Genomic DNA, 19,346 nt, shown 5'->3' with positions numbered 1-19,346 from the left:
AAACAGGGGTGCACATATCCTTTGGAATTAGTGTTTTTGTAGTAAAATATATTTAACGAGAATTTGCCATTTTAGAGCATACAGTTTAGTGGCATTGATTATATTCACAATGTTGTACAACCATCATCATTACTTATGTTCAAATGTTTTTAATCCCCCTAAACAGAAACTCTGTGCCTGTTAAGCAATAGTTTCCCATTCTCCATCCCCCCACATTATGGTAAATTCCAATGTCTTTTTGTCTCAATTCTAATGTCTGGCTCATTTCGTTTAGCACAATGCCCTTAAGGTTCATCCACTTAGCATATGTCATTCCTCCTTTTCTATGTCTGAATTATTTTCAGGTGGATTGCTTCCACCTTTTGGCTACTGTGAATAATGTTGCAGCACTCATTTATTTTTGCAAGGGAAAAAAGCAGGAATGGATGAAATAAGTAAACAAGAATAGAGAAATAATGTCAGAAAGTTAAAGGAGATTATAGGAGACTTATTTGGTCAATCATGTTCAAATACATTTTTAAAAACTTGGATAAAACATTTAATGTATAGAAAAGATAACATTCCAAGGCTGACCCCAGAAAATCTGAAAACCTAAAGAGATGAATTATACTAGAAAAAAAGAGAAAAGTTGTGTGGAGGCTGCCTCTCTCCCCAACTATGAGGTGCAAATGTTTTCCCAGATCAACTCTTCAAACCTTAATTGATTACTCAATTGATTTCACACTTTTCTAGATAAAGCCAAGCCACTGGTTTCTGGTTACAGAGTAAAGGATATATAAGCACAAAAATCTGCTATGGAACAGCAATGAAAAGAAAGAAAACCAAAAACCAATGTCCCTTGTGAGTATCAGTGCAAAGGTGTTGAGTGAAATATTAACAGGATCCAGAATGACAATAAAAAAAGAGTAAAATATGAGTAAGTGAGGTTTATTTGAGCAAAGGCAGGTTAGCTTAGTGTTAGGAAACCTACTAATGTAATTCACTGTAGTAGTGTATTAAAACAGCAAGCCATGTGCTCCCACCCATGGTTGCTGAAAATTTTATGAGAGTCCATTATTGATTATGGAAAAACACCTCATAAAATATAACTAAATTCATGCTGCCTTAATATAACATTTATCTTATTGCAAAAGTCAGCTCATGCTTAATGTACAAACAATAGAAGTATTCACATTAAATCAGGGCAAGGATGTCACAGTCCTCACTTTGTTGAATGCCAGTCTTGAGGTACTAGCCAACATTTTAGAGAAGAGAAATATGTATAAGTTGGAGAGGAGGAGGTAAAATAATCATATTTGGAAATAATACGATTGTGCCTAGGAAACAAAAATAACAAGGATCACTGCCAGCAATAATAAGAGAATTGAGTACTGTAGCTTGATTAAAAAAAAAAAAAAGTCAGTAGTCCTTACCCATACAAACAAAAACAATTGGTATCAGGCTATAATGCAGGATAGGACCACATGTCTAGACAAGCTGTAAAGTTTATATGGATAAATAAAAGGGGAAGAATACACAGGGAAATTATTGAATCCAAACAATAATGAGAGGACACAAATGCTCTGAGGAACATAGAGTACCAAGCTAAGATGATGACAGCACCATGGTACTGGGCATACATAGTAACGTCAATGGAATGGAAGAGAAGGTTCTTTGCTTTTTGTGGATCACCAAAAAAATTTTTGAAAACTACTCCTCCATGTGTCTTCTATAAATGTTCATAAAAATACACGTACCTATGTACTTGTATGTGCATAGAACAGCTTTGGAAGTATATTCAAGAAACTGTAACAGTTGTTGAGTGGCTGGGAGATAGAGGTGGGAAGGGTGTTACATTTCATCATATTTTCTAGTGTAACTTTTGAATTCTCTACCATTTGTGGTGGTATCTCTTCACAGATGTTATTATATTTCCCCCCCAAACCTACATAGAATATGAATAAGGTAAAAAATATTGAGGATGGGTAGAGAATGATGTGCTTGCATCCCTCCAACAAGGCCTTTGAACTATTTAACTGCCTGTGTCTGGAAGCCTCCCTGCCCCAAACACAGATTCATACTGGAGTGGACACACTGACATTAGATTTTCATCATTTGCCAAGTTTGTCCCGCTCCGGCCCTTCATCTCTTCCTTCATTCTCCAGTTGGAGGCCAGAGGGTACCTTGTTTGTGGGGGCTTTACCATTATCTCCGTGAACTCCACTCAACTGAATCTGGTACTGCTGTCCTGATAAAACCCAAGTAGTGGCCCTATAAACCTGCAATGAGTGTAACAGAAGCATGTTTGCAAACACAGCTTTAAGCAAAGTCCCCTATGTTCCTCTTGATAGATTCCTTCCCAGTCTCCTCCTGTATAGAAACTATGGAGCTGCCCACATCTTTCTGTTGGCCAGTCTCCAGGAAAAAAGTTGTCTTTCGAGAAAACACTATGATTTATTGGTCAGCAGGAAGAATGCTACAAGTGTGTTTAACTTTGATTTTAGATGGTAACTGAAAAATGGGTGTGTGCATCTTGCCCTACATTCCCATCGGCCAAGCCTTTGATAAGTAGTAGGGGAAGTCGCTAAGCAGAATAAATTCTGGTCTTGAAGTCCCTTTCTCACCCTGTCCCTTTTGAGAAAAGGCTATGAAACATAGCTAAGGGTAGTAGCTGACCCTAGACAGCCAGGGTCACCATCAAACATTTGCTAAGAATCTGTCGCAAGCACAGGTCTAGGTCAATATGCACACACTTGTACTGGGAAGGAAGAAGGTCTCCAAAATGAGGACTCTGCCTGGAAAATGCCCTGCCACCAGTTGCTTAAAACGAAAATATAAGGTGAGGAGCATTCTAAATGTTTTCAAGCTGCCAGAACAAGAGGACGTTTCTAAGGGAAGCAGAACTCACTCGACTTTGGACTTGGGGAACACCCAAAAAAGTCCAAGTTCTTGTGCACTCAGTTTGTAACTTTTTTAAATGTTTTTTTATTTTTGAGAGAGAGTGAGAGAGCACGTATGCACACATGAGAGGGGGAGAGGCACACAGAGAGAGGGAGACACAGAATCTGAAGCAGGCTCCAGGCTCTGAGCTGTCAACACAGAGCCTGATGTGGGGCTTGAACTCACGAACTGTGAGATCGTGCGCTGAACCTAAGTTTGTTATAACTAGGTGTGGAAAAACAAAAAACAAAAACCCTCATTTCAACTTTTACCTGGAATGGGTTAGGCACCAATTATAAAAGGAAACTTTCTCAAATGAGAAGTATTACACCTGGTTTTTACCTTTAAATATACTGTGTTGCTATTTCGCTTTGTGTTCTGATAGCAAATGGTGCCAAGCTAAGGAATCTGACAGGGTTAATTTATTGTGTACTTCATACAGCAGCAAAAATGCTTTTCCTTAAAAATCATTTTGCTTCAGTCTGGCTTTTGCTCAGATCTACGTAGTTGCTCACGCCGTTTGATTTCCCACAGCAAGTTATTCTAAGCCCTTACTGTCATTTCTGTTTCCTCTCTTCCTCTGAACCTTCCTCTCTGTTAGCAGGATCCCTGTTTCTCTCCATCATCAACTATCTGTGTGGCTAAGAGCCAGTCACTTGACCCTCAGGGTCTTTTTGTCCTGGGGTGTGTCAGAGGCAGTGTGGAGGTGTCTTAGGGCATTTGAATAAAAAGCAGCAAAAGGGCTTGCCAATGAGAGTAGCGGCACTGGGGGGTTTTTTCCCCATAAATGAGGAAGGAAAGCTAGTGGTGAACGAGCCCATTCAGTGTTAACATTGTTGCCACATGATCCAGCCAAGGAATATGGTTCTTTCAAAATAGAAACAATTTTTTTTTTCCCTCAAAGGTACCCTTGGATCCATCGTTTCCCCCCCCCCCCTCTTCGTACTGAATTTATTCCAAAATCTCAAACAGCACTAGAGGAGGGCATAAGATCTTTGTGGCTTTCCAAGAGCTGCTTTTTTTTCCTTTTCTTTTTTTCTTTCTTTCTTTTTCTTCTTCTTCTTCTTCTTCTTCTTCTTTTTTTTTTTTTTTTTTGAGTGACTTAAGGATTTCTAAGTTACTTTCCAGCTTGGAAAATCATATGACCTGTGAACATGTGCCTTTCCTCAGCTCAAGAAGCCATTTAAAGCAGACTTATCCTTTTTATGCAGGCTATGCTTACTCCTCTTTACAGCCATCTCCTCCATCTGAAATAGCCTTCTTTGACATTTCTCACAAACCATGAGCTTCCTAGCTTCCCTGCCTGAGATGAGTGATTCCTTCAGAACTGGACCACTTCCTGCAGCCTGGAAGCCTCCTTATCTTTAAGGTATGGGGCAAAACATGGATGGGAGTAGCCATGGTGGGAGGAGGGGTAGTAATAGTAAAAACAAAAACAACTATTCTGTGATAAGAGCAGCTAACATTTGTTGATATCCTTTTAAGTGCTGAGCATTCTATGTTTTCTTATTCATGATTCACAAGAATCCGTGAGGTGGGTATTATTATTATTCAGCCAGTTTTTCAGAAGGGGAGACTGAGGCACAGGGAGGGTTATTAAACTTGATTAAGACGGTGACTTGTGGAGCCAGGCTTCATCTTGAGGCCGTTGGATTTCCATGGCCCATGCTTTTACTGCTCTTGATGCATATTTACCTGTGCCTGTTTGAATTGTTTTTTAAGCTGTATCTGCCCCATCTTCCTTGTGAGACTCCTGGAGGGCAGGTTGTATCTTCTTTTGTACACTGTTGCCATATTTTAACAGTAAAGAAGCGTGTAGCTTCTTGCAGCCACGACTCCTTAGGGGAAGAGAATTTTCCCCAATAGCACAATACATGTCACAGGCCTGTGGGGTGATGTCAAAGCTGTTGGGGGTTTTGTTCAAGTTGTTTCTCTTTGTCATTTCTTAGCCATACTTCTGAGTGTTGAAATGGGCTAATAGGGAATCAGAATGCGGAAGTTGTGGACAGCTCGCTTAGAAGTTGTGTTAATAGCTAATAGAGATTTTAGAGTCATTTCCAACATGACAAGTTTGGTGTCTTAAGACTGAGTTATTTTGGTGCTTTAATTTCAACTTGTTTTAATGGCCTTTGGCCTCCTGCTTAATGTCAATTGAGGCAGCAGATTAATTCCCCATAAACAGTGGCTTGTCATGTCTTGTTGCTTAATTCTGGGTTTCATGAAGAACCAAGAGAGAGATTTATCGATTAAGCAAATTACCGTGTTGTGTCCTCTGAAGTCGTTGGGGTCGGTGTCTTGCTTTAGCAGCTGCAAAACGTTTTATGCAGTCAAGTGATCAACAAATGAATCTTGATGAGGCTGGTGATGATTCTGGAGTGTTAATTTTAGATGTGTTAAAAATCAAAGTCTTGAGCATTGTCCAGTTATTAAGTGATGTTTGGGTTGAATTATGTCAGAAGGAAATAAACAGGAAGGAGCATTTGTATAGTGTAAATCTCTGAGATATTAAAGATAAAAAAATGCCACAGTCTCCACTCCTTTCTTTAAATCAAGATGCGACATGGCATTTGGTTTCTTTTTTGTTTTATTTATTTTTGAGAAAGAGAGTGCAAACGGGGGAGGGGCAGAGAGAGATGGGGGTACAGAGGATCTGAAGCAGACTCTGTGCTGTTAGCAGTGAGCCTAATGTGGGGCTCGAACCTATGAACCGAGAGACCATGACTTGAGCTGAAGTTGGAGGCTGAACAGACTGAGCCACCTAGGAGCCCCGACACTTGGTTTCTTACTATCTACCTGGGTCAAGAAGCAGCTGTGACTCCTGATTTTTCACCTCCCATTCAGAAAAATGTGACCATTTCTGGTTTTACCTTTCTCTTTCTGTCTTCTATCAATCTTAGAAGAAGGCATCCAAAAGGAGGAAAGGATGAGATAATAGAAGTTTGCATGATCACTTCCTCGCTATGGGCACTGGCTCACCACTTTTCTGTTATCCAGATGTTGTGTTGGTGCATATCTTCTGTTGGATACTGAGTAAGCGCCTGAGTGCTGCAATCACACTATCCAGGTTCAAATCCACTGTGTGCCATCGGCAAGCTTATGTGTGAAATGGGGATAGTAGTACCTACCATAGAAGGCCAACACAACAATGAATGCACCTGGCCAGTGGCTTAACTCCTAGCACATGGCCCCTGGTATCAGTTATGATCATTTTCTTTCCTTTGAAGTTCTGGTTTCTTGGCCTACGGTCTCCTCCCCTTTTACTCTCTTCTACATAATGCGTCTTCAAACAGTGTTGCTTTGAACTTATAATTAGTTGGTGAAGAAAAAATACATAAAAATCACTGGCGTCCCATGGCTGTGAAATCAAATTCAAATTTCTCATGGTGGTATCCAGGGTTTTCCGTAATCTCACCAGAACTCCTGGATCTGACTCATGTTCCATCCTTCAACTGCTTTGGATGCTTGAGCTCTAGCCAGTAGGCTGACCAACACCCTGGTGATTGTGATAAAGGTGGTATCGAGTACATTTTGGGAAATGTTGCTTTCGTGTTAGCATGCTACATCTACTGTGGGGCTCTGCCTGTTTAAGGTATACATCTTAGTTCTCTAAATGTTATTTGCCTCAAGGACAAGAACTTGGTCTTTGTATCTCTGCAGAAAAGAGTGAACATAGGAGACCTCAGGCTGCTACCCTTAAAAAGGACTGATGGCAAGGTTGGCTCTTGGCTGGTATCTAGGGACCTGCTTTTCTGAGTGTTGGTTCACTGTGCTGGTTCACAGCTATGGCTCATTGTGCCTGGAGTTTTGTGCAAAAATACAATTTATGCTTGAACACTGCTTCCCTCTAGGAGTCTGGAATTTTTAATGTGCTAGGGGTGCCTGAGTGGCTCAGTCGGTTAAGCGTCCAACTTCGGCTCAGGTCATGATCTCATGGTTCGTGAGTTTGAACCCCATGTCGGTCTCTGTGCTGACAGCTCAGAGCCTGGAGCCTGCTTCGGATTCTGTGTCTCTCTCTCTCTCTCTCTGCCCCTCCCCTGTCTCTCTCTTTCTATTTCGCTCAAAAATAAATGTTAAAAAAATTATAATGTGGTAGGCAGAGAGTGCCTACATGACCAGTCCTCAGTAAAAACCCCAGGCACTAAGTCTCTAAGGAGCTTCCCTAGGCTGAATCATTGTACACATGTTGCTGCATTTCTGTTGCTGAAGGATGCGTTGTATCTGTGACTTCTCATGGGAAGGAGAGAGCATAAGAAAGTCTGTATATGGAGTCCTCCAGGCTTGCCCTAAGTCTTTTCTCCCTATGATAGGCTGTGTATCCTTAGTATATTGCTGTACAAAACCTTAGCTGTAATAACAATAAGCCGAGTTCTGTGAGTTCATGTGGTACATGTCTGAATGTAGGGATAGTCTTGGGTACCCCAACACCACATCCTTTTCCAAAGCAGTTCTTAGAGTAGGTGCTCAATAAATACTTTGTGATTAAGTTTCACAAGTCTCTTAACACTGTGGATGCTTAAAAAATGTAAACTCTTTTCTTTGGACCGTTGCTTGCTCATTTTGGCACCTGTAAGTTGTATCTGTATTTAAACAGGCCAACATTTTTAATGTATGATAGTTTCAAGGTGTTCTTTCACTGTCTAGGAAGAATGCTTCTGGTTTTGCTTACTCATTTTCTTTTTCTTCTCTACATTTCAAGCAAGGTTGATACTATCAAACCAGTTCTCTTGGGCCATTGTGATGCAGAATTAAGGGGAAGGATGGAGGGATAGTAGGAGTGAGCTCTGAGGACCAGATCTAGAACAGGTGTTTTGTGGGGAGCATCAGAAGAAGAGGGGCATGAAAGAGCTTGTGTGAGGTGAAGTAAGACTGTGAAAAGAAGGGGTCTTCATGAATCGCTGCTGTGCACCAAGCAAGAATCCCTTCAACAGTGTTTGAGAAAGGGAGAAAGAGAATATGTTGTGTAGAAATTACTTCTGGTTGCTGAGTTGTTTTTCTTTGATAAAGGCCCATACCTACGACCAAATCATGGTTCAAAGTTTAAGTTTTTCATTGATTTTGCTTGAGGATAGGAGCCATACCATTTGTAGTTCAGAATTTTGTACGTATAAATCCTCAGTAAGTTCTTGATGGTACTGAGTGATGGCTTGATTCTCAACCATTGACGGGATACTTTGAACGTGCCAAGCACCAAGTGTGGAGATACAGAGATGAGCAAAAAGAAGTCCTTGCCCATGTCACAGAGGGAGGCTGACTTGCACACACATGTTTCCAATTCCATGTGGGAAATACTGGTGGTAGAATATGGGAGCCCTGGAGAGAGCACCTCTCCAGCTTACCAGAGGGTTGCTCCAAACTAAGCCCCATGATGCACAAGGAAAAGGAAACCTGGTCCATACCTAGTTTAAGTAACAGCTAGAAGAGTTTACAGACAGGGTACATGTTATGTGCCAGGGGGAAGTAGACCTCTAACACAAGGGCATCCAGTTGTGTTTCTGGAGCCTTAGCAAGGTGTCTTTGCAGCAGCATTTTCCAAGGTCTAAGGTTTAGACCAGGTTCAGAAACTTGATTTGGTTTGAGTTTACTGAGAGTGCATCTGCTTCTTAGGTGAGAAGTCACATTAATTAGCTAATGAGACTCATGTGGTCAAGGAGAATAACATATTTCTGGTGACAAAGACAACTGTCCCAGAAACCAAAATGCTCATCAGCTGGATCATCCGATTCTATTGATAGACCTTATAGCAAATCCGTCAGTAACCAGGCCTAATGAGCACAGAATTGGGCCTAGAGGAGTCTCTTAAATGACCTGCATGTTTGTTTTTTTTTTTAACGTTTATTTTATTTTATTTTATTTTTTGAGACAGAGAGAGACAGAGCATGAACAGGGTAGGGGCAGAGAGAGAGAGAGACACACAGAATCTGAAACAGGCTCCAGGTTCTGAGCTGTCAGCACAGAGCCCGACGCGGGGCTCGAACTCACGGACTGTGAGATCATGACCTGAGCCGAAGTCGGACGCTTAACCGACCGAGCCACCCAGGCGCCCCAATGACCTTCATGTTTTATGCACTGCCTGCGTTTGCCACTGTGGCCTCGCTTTCCTATGATAATGTGAGTGATAACCGTTCTGTGTTGAGTCATTTTGTAAGAAGATGTGTTTTCAATTGTACCAGAAGATAAGTTCTGCTTATCTGGCAGCCACTGACTCTCTTTAAGGTGACAAAATATATTTTCATTCTGGTTATTAATTTTTACATACTTGAAATCATGAACCGTTGGAAGGTAATTGAATGTCCATTTTGGGGGTTTTGGAGGAGGAGGGGCATCTCACAGTAGCCTTCATATGTCTGCTGGTGGAGGAGCCCAGCCACAGGTACCACCTTAAACTTCATGGCCTTGAATGTCACTGGTTCACTTCTGTGGTTGTGCTGGTGAAGCATTTATAATTTTTCTCACTAATTATCAATTACAGCTTCTGGTTTTTACCTTTCCTTAGTTGCTGCCTACTCGATTTCCATAGAATTAATTAGCATGAATAATTTTTGCAAATATACTGGCACTTACTAGGAAGTACCATCCCTTAGCAAAGCATGCCATACAACAGTTAAAATCCTCAATTAATGGACAGCCTATGAGTTTTCATTTAACACCTACCAACTCTTCCTTCACTGAGTCTGACTTGCCTAAGGTCACCCACCTAGTTGGTGGCAGAGTTGCCATAACTTGGGAGCTCATATTATTTTGTATGTATCTTATTATTTTATGTGTAATTGGTGCCAATGGCCCTGAAAGAGAATGTATGTTTGTTGAGTGCAGTCCTTTGTGTCAGGGTTTGTTTGTTGTTTGTTTTTTGTACTCCTTATACCTAGTATATTGCCTAGGGGTGAAAGATCTGTTGGATAGGGGCACCTGGGTGGCTCAGTCAGTTAAGCATGCAACTTCGGCTCAGGTCATGATGTCACTGTTCGTGAATTCGAGCCTCCTGTGGAGCTCTGTGCTGACAGCTCAGAGCCTGGAGTATGCTTCAGATTCTGGGTCTCCCTCTCTCCTTGCTTCTTCCCCACTCATGCTCTGTCTCTCTCAAAATTAATAAACATTCAAAAAATTAAAAAAAAGATTTGTTGTATAAATGATTAGATGATAACAATAAAAAAGAAAAAAACAGGTTTTTTCCTTTGTCCTCATGAGATGCTTCTCTCACAATATCACATAAAAAGACTAAAGAGCATATTCATTATTCATTCAGCACCTGTTATGTTTAAGACAATCTGCTGGGTGCTGTATGGACAAAGATCATAAGGACAAAGCATTGTTCTGAAGATAAGAGGCCATAAGGAAAAATGTCTCAGTGACTCTAGTGCATGGTACAAGTAAAGTGCCATAAAGGAGACCCAAATGCATGACTTTAGCAAATCAGGAACCATCACACCTTATGGGAGAAGCAGAGGAGGCTTCATGGAGGAGGTGACTTCGCCTGAATCTAGTAGCAACATCTGAATTTCAGAGAGAAAGATAAGCTCACAGACTGAGATAGTCGGCAAAGGGCACAAAAGGAAAAAGGAAGGTGAATGGTTTTTGGAGAACTGCAGGAAGTCTCTCTTAGGTGTGGTATGTGAGGCAAAGTGCATGTATGCGGAAGGGAACGGGGCAAAGCCAGGAAAGAAAGTCAAGGAAGTTCCTAGGCAGCATTGCTTGTCCAGGATCAGGGCCTTGCACTTGGTTTATCAATGTGTATACTCCTCAAATATGAGCATGACCACATAGGTTATTTGGCAGCAGGAGGTGGGTGGGCTGGTTCTGTGGAATAAGGGAGGTAAGTTGGGAGGGGGTTGCAATAGTTGAGGAATAAGGTAGGGAGCAGTGAACCATGGGGTGGCCGTGGAGATGAAAAGGAAGGGGCAGCGTGGTAGCCTGAGTGTCCGACATAAAGGATGCATGAGCAAGGACCCATTAACAGCATGCGTTGCCTACTTATCACAACTTGTTAAAGTTGTCTGCATAAACATTGATCTCATTTGCCTGTGAGATCCGAGAGGACAGGGCCCATGTAATGTTCATGTACTGAAACAGACATGGCTGATGTGTGGTAAATGTTTGCTGGATAAATGAATGGAAGTCGGGAGATGTGGCTTGGTAACAGCAGCTAGGTGTTAGTGGAAATAACATGTTTCTTGGGGCGACATGCTGGAATTTGGGGGTGTGGTCCATTTTTTCTGATGGAGTTTCTGGAAATAGATGACAGAACTGGATAGCAGTTACAAGCTGATGCATAAGTGGGGGCAAGATACAAAGAGGAGAGGGTGGTATACTTGATTGTGGAGAAAATAGAGTCACTTCTTTGAAGACGCCAGGTGAGACTGGAGAGAGAGTGCAACATGGTGTCCCTCCGGGGCAACAGGACTGTGGGACAAAGCTTGGACAGAGGGGAGGCCTAGGGTGGATGTGTGGGCAGTGTTAGCCAGTGGAAGCAGGAGGGAAGGACAGGTTGCCTCAGGAGAGGCAGTAAAACGAGGAATTCCATGTTCGGCGTCTGGAGTCAGACTGCTTGAATTCAAGTGCTGGCTCTCCTACTGATTCATTATGTGGTTTTAGTGACTTCACTTTCTCTTGCCTCAATTTCCTCTTCTGCACAGTGAGGATAACGTAATACCTGCATAAAAACATGCACAGCAGTCAGAACAGAGCCTGGAATGTGGGAAGCGCTCCATAAGCATTAATTACTCTTCTTACCAGAACCCACTCTGGTGACTTTGTATGTGTTAACCCATTTGATCCTTCATAACTAGACGGGGGCTAGTATCCTCATTCCACAAATGAGGAAACTGCGGTGCAGAGAGGTTTCCTACTTTGCTCACATTCTCAGAGTGAATCAGTGTGGTGAAGCTTACTGAAGATAGGTTCTTACCCAATCTACTTGGTGCCAGCTCGGGCACCTCTCGTCGAACACACCACCAGAGCCAGGTTGATAGGGTGAGAATACTCACGACTAAGTTAAATTTTATCACTGCGCACTGGGGAAGCAGACCTGGGAGGTGGGGCATAATGGGAGGAAAGCGAATGTTGCCAAGATTCACCTGGCAGTCTTATAAAAGCAGGTGGAAAGACTGGGGTACAAAGGATTCAGACCAGAGAGGGCTCAGGGAATGGCCCGGTGTGGCAAATCAGAGTCGAACTACAATGGAACTGGCTTATTTGTGTCCCATGCAACGAGATGGAGCTGTCTATATTTGCTGGAAACTCCCCGAAGGAGCACGTTTGGGGATGAGTTTGGAGTGCCAACTTGTAAGTTTCTAATGTGGGGCCCTAAGAAATTAGTGATACAGTGAACAGTGATCAGGAAGTTGGGAGGCGAGCCACTTCAGTAACTGCTCCGTTGGAGAAAAGTGTCTTCAGAGGAACCAGCTCAGAATAGTGTCTGGGCATCAAAGTAGGCACTTTGTTATTTTCAGTGGCAGTTGGTTCTGATAAAACACTCTGGGCAGCCTTTACCTCACTGTCAATCCAGCTCTGCTTCTCTCCTTTCTGAAAGAAGGAAGTTAAGCCATGGCTCCTTTCTTCCCTGGAGTAGATGTCTTTTGTACACAGTAGCCATGTGATCTCCTTTTAAAAAGGCACTTTACGCCTCACTGTAATTCTCATCCATACTGAGTGCATTGCTTTGCATTTGAGACTTAAGAAAATCAGTTCTGCTGACTTCCTGTTTTCTATCTTGGGCCTCAGCAGAACTTCCCATTCAAGTGGGACCAGGCGGCAAACACAAAGCTGGAATTTTCTGCTGAAGTTGATGTGCCATGGGAATAAAGTAAGTTCATGGGGTGGGGTGTTTGTCTCACCCCACTCTCAAAGTCTCTCCTTCAGCTGCTCTGGTCTTTACACCACAGGGGGTGAAATGGAATTGCTGAGAACTTTGGGCTCCAGGCCCATCAGAGCCTCAAAACTTGACACTCAGATGGAGCTCTTCACCACCTTGGGACATGACAGCAGCTCTTCCCTTTGACAGATCTTAAGGTTACTCTATTTTGGTGTATGTATCTTCTTGAGGTTTTTCTGTCTGAACATTTTACCTGCTAGTGTGAAAGGGTGGGGGAGGCAGATCTCAGAGGTTTAAGTGATTTGTAGTGACTTGGCCAAAATTACTCAGTTAAAAACAACACTGAGACTGAATCCTCAGTCTTCTGTCTTCAGGTCTCTCATGCTTGATTTTTCTCATGGCCACACTGCTTTTTCTGGTGGGGGTTGGGGTGTGCATGGTGCTGACAAAGGAGAGGAAGTGGTGGCTGGCTTGGGAATCCTGAGCAGCTCTCATCCAACACAGAATCGTGTGCCCTGCTTAATGAAATAGAAAATGTTAAGTAGATACATGGCCATGCAATTCTTTACACATAAAGGGCTTGGAGTCTTTTTTGGTGTCACAGATATTAGGGTGATGTGACCAGGGGAGTCCCTGTCTGCTGCAAGGAGTAAAACTACAAAAGTCAAATGTGGGCCCGGTGGTGATTCACACCTGTACTCAGGTGACAGGAGTGTCTCTGTTAGTTGTTGAGCTGGTAATAGCACAGAGACACCCTCATTTCCCTGCCCCCCCAGATCTTGGCAAGGCAAAGGGAGGTGGGGAATCAGTTGTGAGTTGGGGTTGATGATTATATTTAGACTTTAACACATAATTAGTTCTGGAGGTAGGAAAATGGGATGGGAATTGGTGGCTACTTAGCAGAAGTGAGCAAGAGAGCTCTGGTTCTTAGGAAGAAACAAGAAATAGGACAGGGGCAGGGAGTAAGGCCTGTGGAAGTGTTGGTTGCCTGTTTTGCCTGGCACATCTATGGAATGATCCCGCTCATCCAGGGCTCCGAAGGGTCCTTTCATTTTGGAGGAGTCCTCATGACTATCCCCGTAACCAAGTTGTACTGATAGGAGACTGAAAGGGGCCTTCTTTGCCAGGGCCTCAGGCTGCTGGATGTGTTCTGACGTGGTCTGTAAGCAGTGCCCAAGCTGTACGGTGCCCTCTCCTGAACCAAGCCCCTCCCTTGACCCCCAAGCAGAAGTGCCTGGTGGGTGATGGTGATCTGGACACCTGCCTGGGGTCACTGCCCATGTTGCTATGAGATCCTGACGGTTCTTTTTCTGGATTCACAGATGACAGGGAGTGAATGAGGGAAGTCAAATATTGTGGCAAGGAGGGCCTGGCAAACATGGGCATGGTCAGCAGAAGTTTGTCCCTGGAGTGGAATGCTGACAGAGGATGATGCTGAGATTTGGGAAGGAACCTCAGAAGAGTAGGTCCTCAGGCAAAGGATTAAACAAAGAAAAAACACATCTGGTCTTGAATATGGTTGAGGTGTGGGGTTAGCATTACATGTAACCGTCTGATGGGAATGGGGTGGGATGAGACACAAAGGGCATCTGGAGATAGAGAGCAATGGAGGCAATAAAGAACACAGTCTTGGAATTGACCGGAAGCTCCCTCCCTGACTGCCAGGCACAGTCCTCCACAGGGGGCTCCTACCTCTGGCCCCAAAACAGCCAGGCAATATGTTCTTAAAGAGCCCAAGACAGAATTTTTGTAAACTCACTTCTGTTTCGAAGGCATGAGGAAATATCACCACTTAAAAGAACCTCAGGGAAATCACTTTTGAAAAGCAAAGAATGATTTTAAGGAGCAGGCACTCAACAATTGCTTTTGAATCTCTGCATTTTAATCCATTTGCTCAGAGTAGGACTGGGCATTTCACCCTTTGCCTGGAAGGGATAGTTTTTCTCTTAAACATATCTGTGAAGTTCTTAACTGGGCATAGAAATGAATTATTTCCCAGGAGTTTTTACTTTCGATGTTAAAAAGTGGGGCAAAATCATTTCATAGAACAGAACTTAGAGAAGATGAAAAAGTTATTTTCTTTAAAAAACTGTTCTTTTTCTGTTAGGCCTTCTCTAATAGCACCTTTGGAGATAGCTACCAAAGGATAATCCTACCAACAGAGACACCCAGCCTCTAAGTCTGGCTTTTGGAAAACGAACATTAATTCTTTTTTCTAAACAGGACATTGTGAGCTCAGTCATGTACACTATGAAAATAATTGGTGTGTGTCAGTACACTTTGTGCCAGATTTCATGCTTGTTGAAAGGTGATTGGATTCAAACCAGCGTGTTTAAAGGTTAACTGATTGTTCTTAAACAGTGCAGAGTTTTAACTCTTTCATGATCACTGATTTGTAACCACAGTCTCGGAAGAGACTGATACTGTGTTTTAACTCTCTGACCTTTTTGTTCTTAAATTAAAAAAAAAAAGTTCTCAGGTCTTTCTTGTGGGTGAAGAGTTTGAGAAATGAGTTCCCTGCTGGTATTTGGAGGTGGGTGGGAAAAGAGACTTAGTTTTGTTTTTTTTTTTTCCCCCTATATTGTCTGCAAGTTTTCACTGTGAGACTGTGTGCTAGTTCCTTAAAAATTCCTGAGTGTCATTTGCCTCATTTGCAGACTCAGGATGACATTACCTTCCTCAGTGTTACTGGCAAAATTAAGTGAGTTAATTCACGTACACTGTTTGAAACAATGCCTGGCACAAAACAGATGCTCAAGAAATATTAACTCATTATTATTATGATTATTAGTTCTGTAAATCTAATGTTTTTCATGAATTGCTACACCATATGCCGATATTTGACTGATAAGATTTCTTCTTTTTGGAGAAGTTCAAGCCCAGGAATTGAGATTAAAGATGGTTTTCTTCTCATCTCATCACCCCAATATTTTTGGCCTAAACTCTAGCTGAGGTGGCCTGGGAGACATCATAAAGGAGACAGAGGTCTTAGACAGAGAGCTAGGAGACCAAATTGCCAGGGTAGTTCTTGAGGGAAAAGGTGGGGATCCAGATCTGGTGGCAGGATGATCATTTAGCCTCTGAGGAAAAGTCTGGAAGACTAAAGCAGGTAAAAAGCATAAAGAGTATAGCTCAGGGATTGTTTTCAGCAAAAGACCAGTAGATGGGAACCCAGAGGAGAGCTGGAGAAATGCCTCCTCTGACCCGTCCTTTATCTTCACTCATTGCCTCTGAAACACTTTGTGCCCCTTCTAGAACCCTCCTTGAGCTCAAGTTCAGTTGTTCTTGAACATTCTCTTTCACAGACATGACCTCCATGAGATTGTTATCATCATCTCTAATTAATGGACTCATTGAAGACCTACAGTTTTCACCATGAACTAATTTAATTTTACCCCATCACACACTTATTCACAAATCTAACTTTTACATTTGAGCTAAAGCAAAAACGATATTACTACAAAGTGCATGCTATAGTAAATACCAAGTGTTAGAACATTAATGACACTTAGAATTATGTTAAGAATAGTTTCCAGAACATGGTTTTTAAAAATGTTTGGACTGCAACCAACAAAAAGAAACAGATTTTTTTTTTTAAGTTTATTTATATTAAATGAGAGAGACAGCAAGTGTGTGAGTGGGGGAGGGGCAGAGAGGCGTGAGAGAGAGAATACCAAGCAGCCTCTGCACTGTCAACGCACAACCCACACCGGGCTGGATCCTACAAACTGAGAGATCAGGACCTGAGCCAAAATCAACAGTTGGACACTTAACCAGCAGAGTCACCCAGGTGCCCCAATAAGAAACACATTTTTACATCATAGTCTCTATATATCTGTATAGATATTTGTGTGTGGATATGTGTGTATATTGCTTAAGTAAAAGTTTTTTTTTCTTTTTTTAAAATGGTTATTTACTCTTGAAAGAGAGAGTTACAGAGCATGAGTGCTGGAGGGGCAGAGAGAGGGGGAGACAAAGAATCCAAAGCAGGCTCCGGACTCTGAGCTGTCCGCACAGAGCCCAACGTGGGGCTCGAACCCACAAACCATGAGATCGTGACCTGAACTGAAGTTGTACTCTTAACTGACTGAGCCACCCAGGCGCCCCCAAGCTAAAGTTTGATGAAAAACTGCTTAATCTCACTGCACAAGAAGCACTTTGGTAATTCTATCTGATGGAGTAAAAGGGTGTTTGTAACCCACTAACCACATAACATGTGGTTGGAAAAGTCCTGATCTAGAGTACCATCCAATGATGGTTGTTTGAGTTCATGTAGATGGTCTATATATCATACATGAAAAGGGGTTGTAACCATCTCAGTTAGATACTAAAGAATTTTCTATTTTTTTTGACTCAGAAAGGAAGATGTGTATCTTGCTCATGTATGTACATAGGCATATATATATCAATCATAATGTCAATTTTCCATAAAGTCAATGCTATCATAATAAAAATACCAAATCTTTACTTTTTTTTTTTTTTTTTACAAACATAAATATTTTAAAATTTATAGGGAAATAAACTTACAGCTCTAAAGAAAAAGAACAAGGAGTGAAGATTTACTTTCTCAGATATAAAATACAATAAGACCAGTGTGGTATTAACAGAAAAATAGCCTACAGTAGTGCTCTTCTAGGTCTTAGTTAGAAGCATTTTCTGTGTATTTGATGTTTTTGATGCTGTTACAAATTATATTATTTTGTAAATTTCAATCATTGTTGCTAAAAACAGATACACATTTAATTTTTTGGTCCAGCAACCTGGCTAAACTCCCTAATTGATTAAAATACTTTAGCTTCTTTTGAATAACACAATCACAGTACCCAAAAATACTGACATTTTTTTCATTCTCTTCCAGTCCTATTCCCTTTGTTTGGCTTTTCCTTTGTCTTAATACTTTGCATAGTCCTTACAGTAAGTAAATCGTTGAATAGAAATGATGATGGCAAATAGCCTTTTGTGTCTTCCTGATGTCAAAGGAAACGTTTTCACCATTACTGTAGTAAGTGTGAAGTTTACTATGGTGTTTGAAAATTTCTTTTTGTGAATATTCTTTATTAGAAGTTGAATTTTATCAATGGCTTTTTCTGAATCAAGATGATTGAGATGTCTCTTTCACTATATTATTGTGGTTGGCTTTACTGAACTGATTGAATATTAAACCAACTTTGAGTTCCTGGAATAAACTGAACTTAGCTCTCATACATTACATTACTGTTAATATTTGTTTATATATAAATATATATATATATTTTAAAGTTTATTTATTTTTGACAGAGAGAGAGAGACAGAGCATGAGTGGGGGAGGGGCAGAGAGAAGGAGACACAAAATCCAAAGCAGGCTCCAGGCTCTGAGCTGTCAGCACAGAGCCCAACGCAAGGCTCGAACTCAGGGACAGTGAGATCATGACCTGAGCTGAAGTCGGACGCTCAACTGACTGAGCCACCCAGGCACCCCTGTTAATATTTTCTTTAAGATTTTTGCATTTATCACATGAGAAAGTCTGACCCAAGATTTCATTTTTTAAGGTAACTTTCTCAGGTTTTGGTATCAAGGTAACTTGATAGCTAGCCTCATAATATGATTTGAAGGGTAGATAGTGGACATTTGTGCTTTTCTTTCCTTAGTTCTTTCTTGATCACTTATCAAACTTTCTTGGTTTACCTTATCAAACTTATTTGGACTTTTCAAATAATCATCTGTTGGCTTTGTTGATACTCTGTTGTGGTTTTAAAATTTTCCATTAGTTTCCATTCTTTAGTGTTGCCTTCCTTCTGTTTTCTTTGGTTTTAATTTGCTGTTCTTATATAACTTCTGGAGGTAGAGTCTATGACAATTGATCTTCAGGATTTTTTTTCTCATCCAATATATATATTTAAGACTATACATATTTCTCAAAGATGAGATTTGGTTATATCACGCAAAACTTCCTTCACAGGATTTTAATTTTTACTTAGTTAAAAATGTTTTTGGATTTCTATTGAGAATTCTTCTTTGATCCATGTGTTATTTATACATGCGTCACTTAATTTCCAAACATATGGACATTATTTACCTTATTAATTTCTAAGTTAATTCTACTGTGGTCACTTAAAAATATATATTCTGCTGTCATGAAGTCTGTGTTCTAGATGTGTCCATTAAATAAAGTTTTGAATCCTGTTGTTCATATTGTTTCTGTAATTCCTGCTTATTTTTATGTGTATTACATCTCTTACAAGAAAGACATGGTAAAATGTCCCATCGTGATTTGTGGATTTATGTTTTTTCTTTCTAATTCTGTGAATTTTTATGTTAAAGATCTTGAGTCTATACTCACATATACTGTTAGAATAGTTTTCTTGCTGGTAAACTGAGCCTTTTTTTGTTGTGAAATATTCCTCTTTATTTCACCTAATGCTTTTTGTCTTAAAATCACCTTGTCTGATATGAACATCATGGCCTCATCTGTGTTTGTAGATGATGTTTGCATAATGACTTTTCCCCATCCTTCACTTTTAGTCTTTAGAAATCCTTATATTTGAGGAGTGTGTCTTGTAAGATGTATATTTTTTATTCAATCCAGCTCAGCAATTTTTGTATTTTAATTGAAATATTTAATCTGTTAATGTCTTACAC

General features: G+C 41.1%; 1 long non-coding RNA gene across 2 annotated transcripts in view; it reads left to right on the top strand.

The window, feature by feature from the left end:
- Positions 1-4,197: 4,197 nt before the first annotated feature.
- LOC125934929 (uncharacterized) overlaps positions 4,198-19,346 on the top strand; it is a 476,458-nt gene continuing 461,309 nt past the window's right edge. Inside the window, exons 1-2 of one of the 2 annotated variants that reach the window (XR_007461577.1) lie at positions 4,198-4,288; positions 12,637-12,718. This is a non-coding gene — a long non-coding RNA (uncharacterized LOC125934929). The remainder of the gene's footprint in view (positions 4,289-12,636; positions 12,719-19,346) is intronic. The other variant, XR_007461576.1, reaches the window with a different exon arrangement.

The sequence above is a fragment of the Panthera uncia genome (genome assembly GCF_023721935.1).
Source record: "Panthera uncia isolate 11264 chromosome A1 unlocalized genomic scaffold, Puncia_PCG_1.0 HiC_scaffold_17, whole genome shotgun sequence".
In the NCBI taxonomy this organism is placed as follows: Eukaryota; Metazoa; Chordata; class Mammalia; order Carnivora; family Felidae; genus Panthera; species Panthera uncia.
Note: the sequence above shows the minus strand (reverse complement) of the source record. Positions and strands in the feature narration are given on the sequence as shown.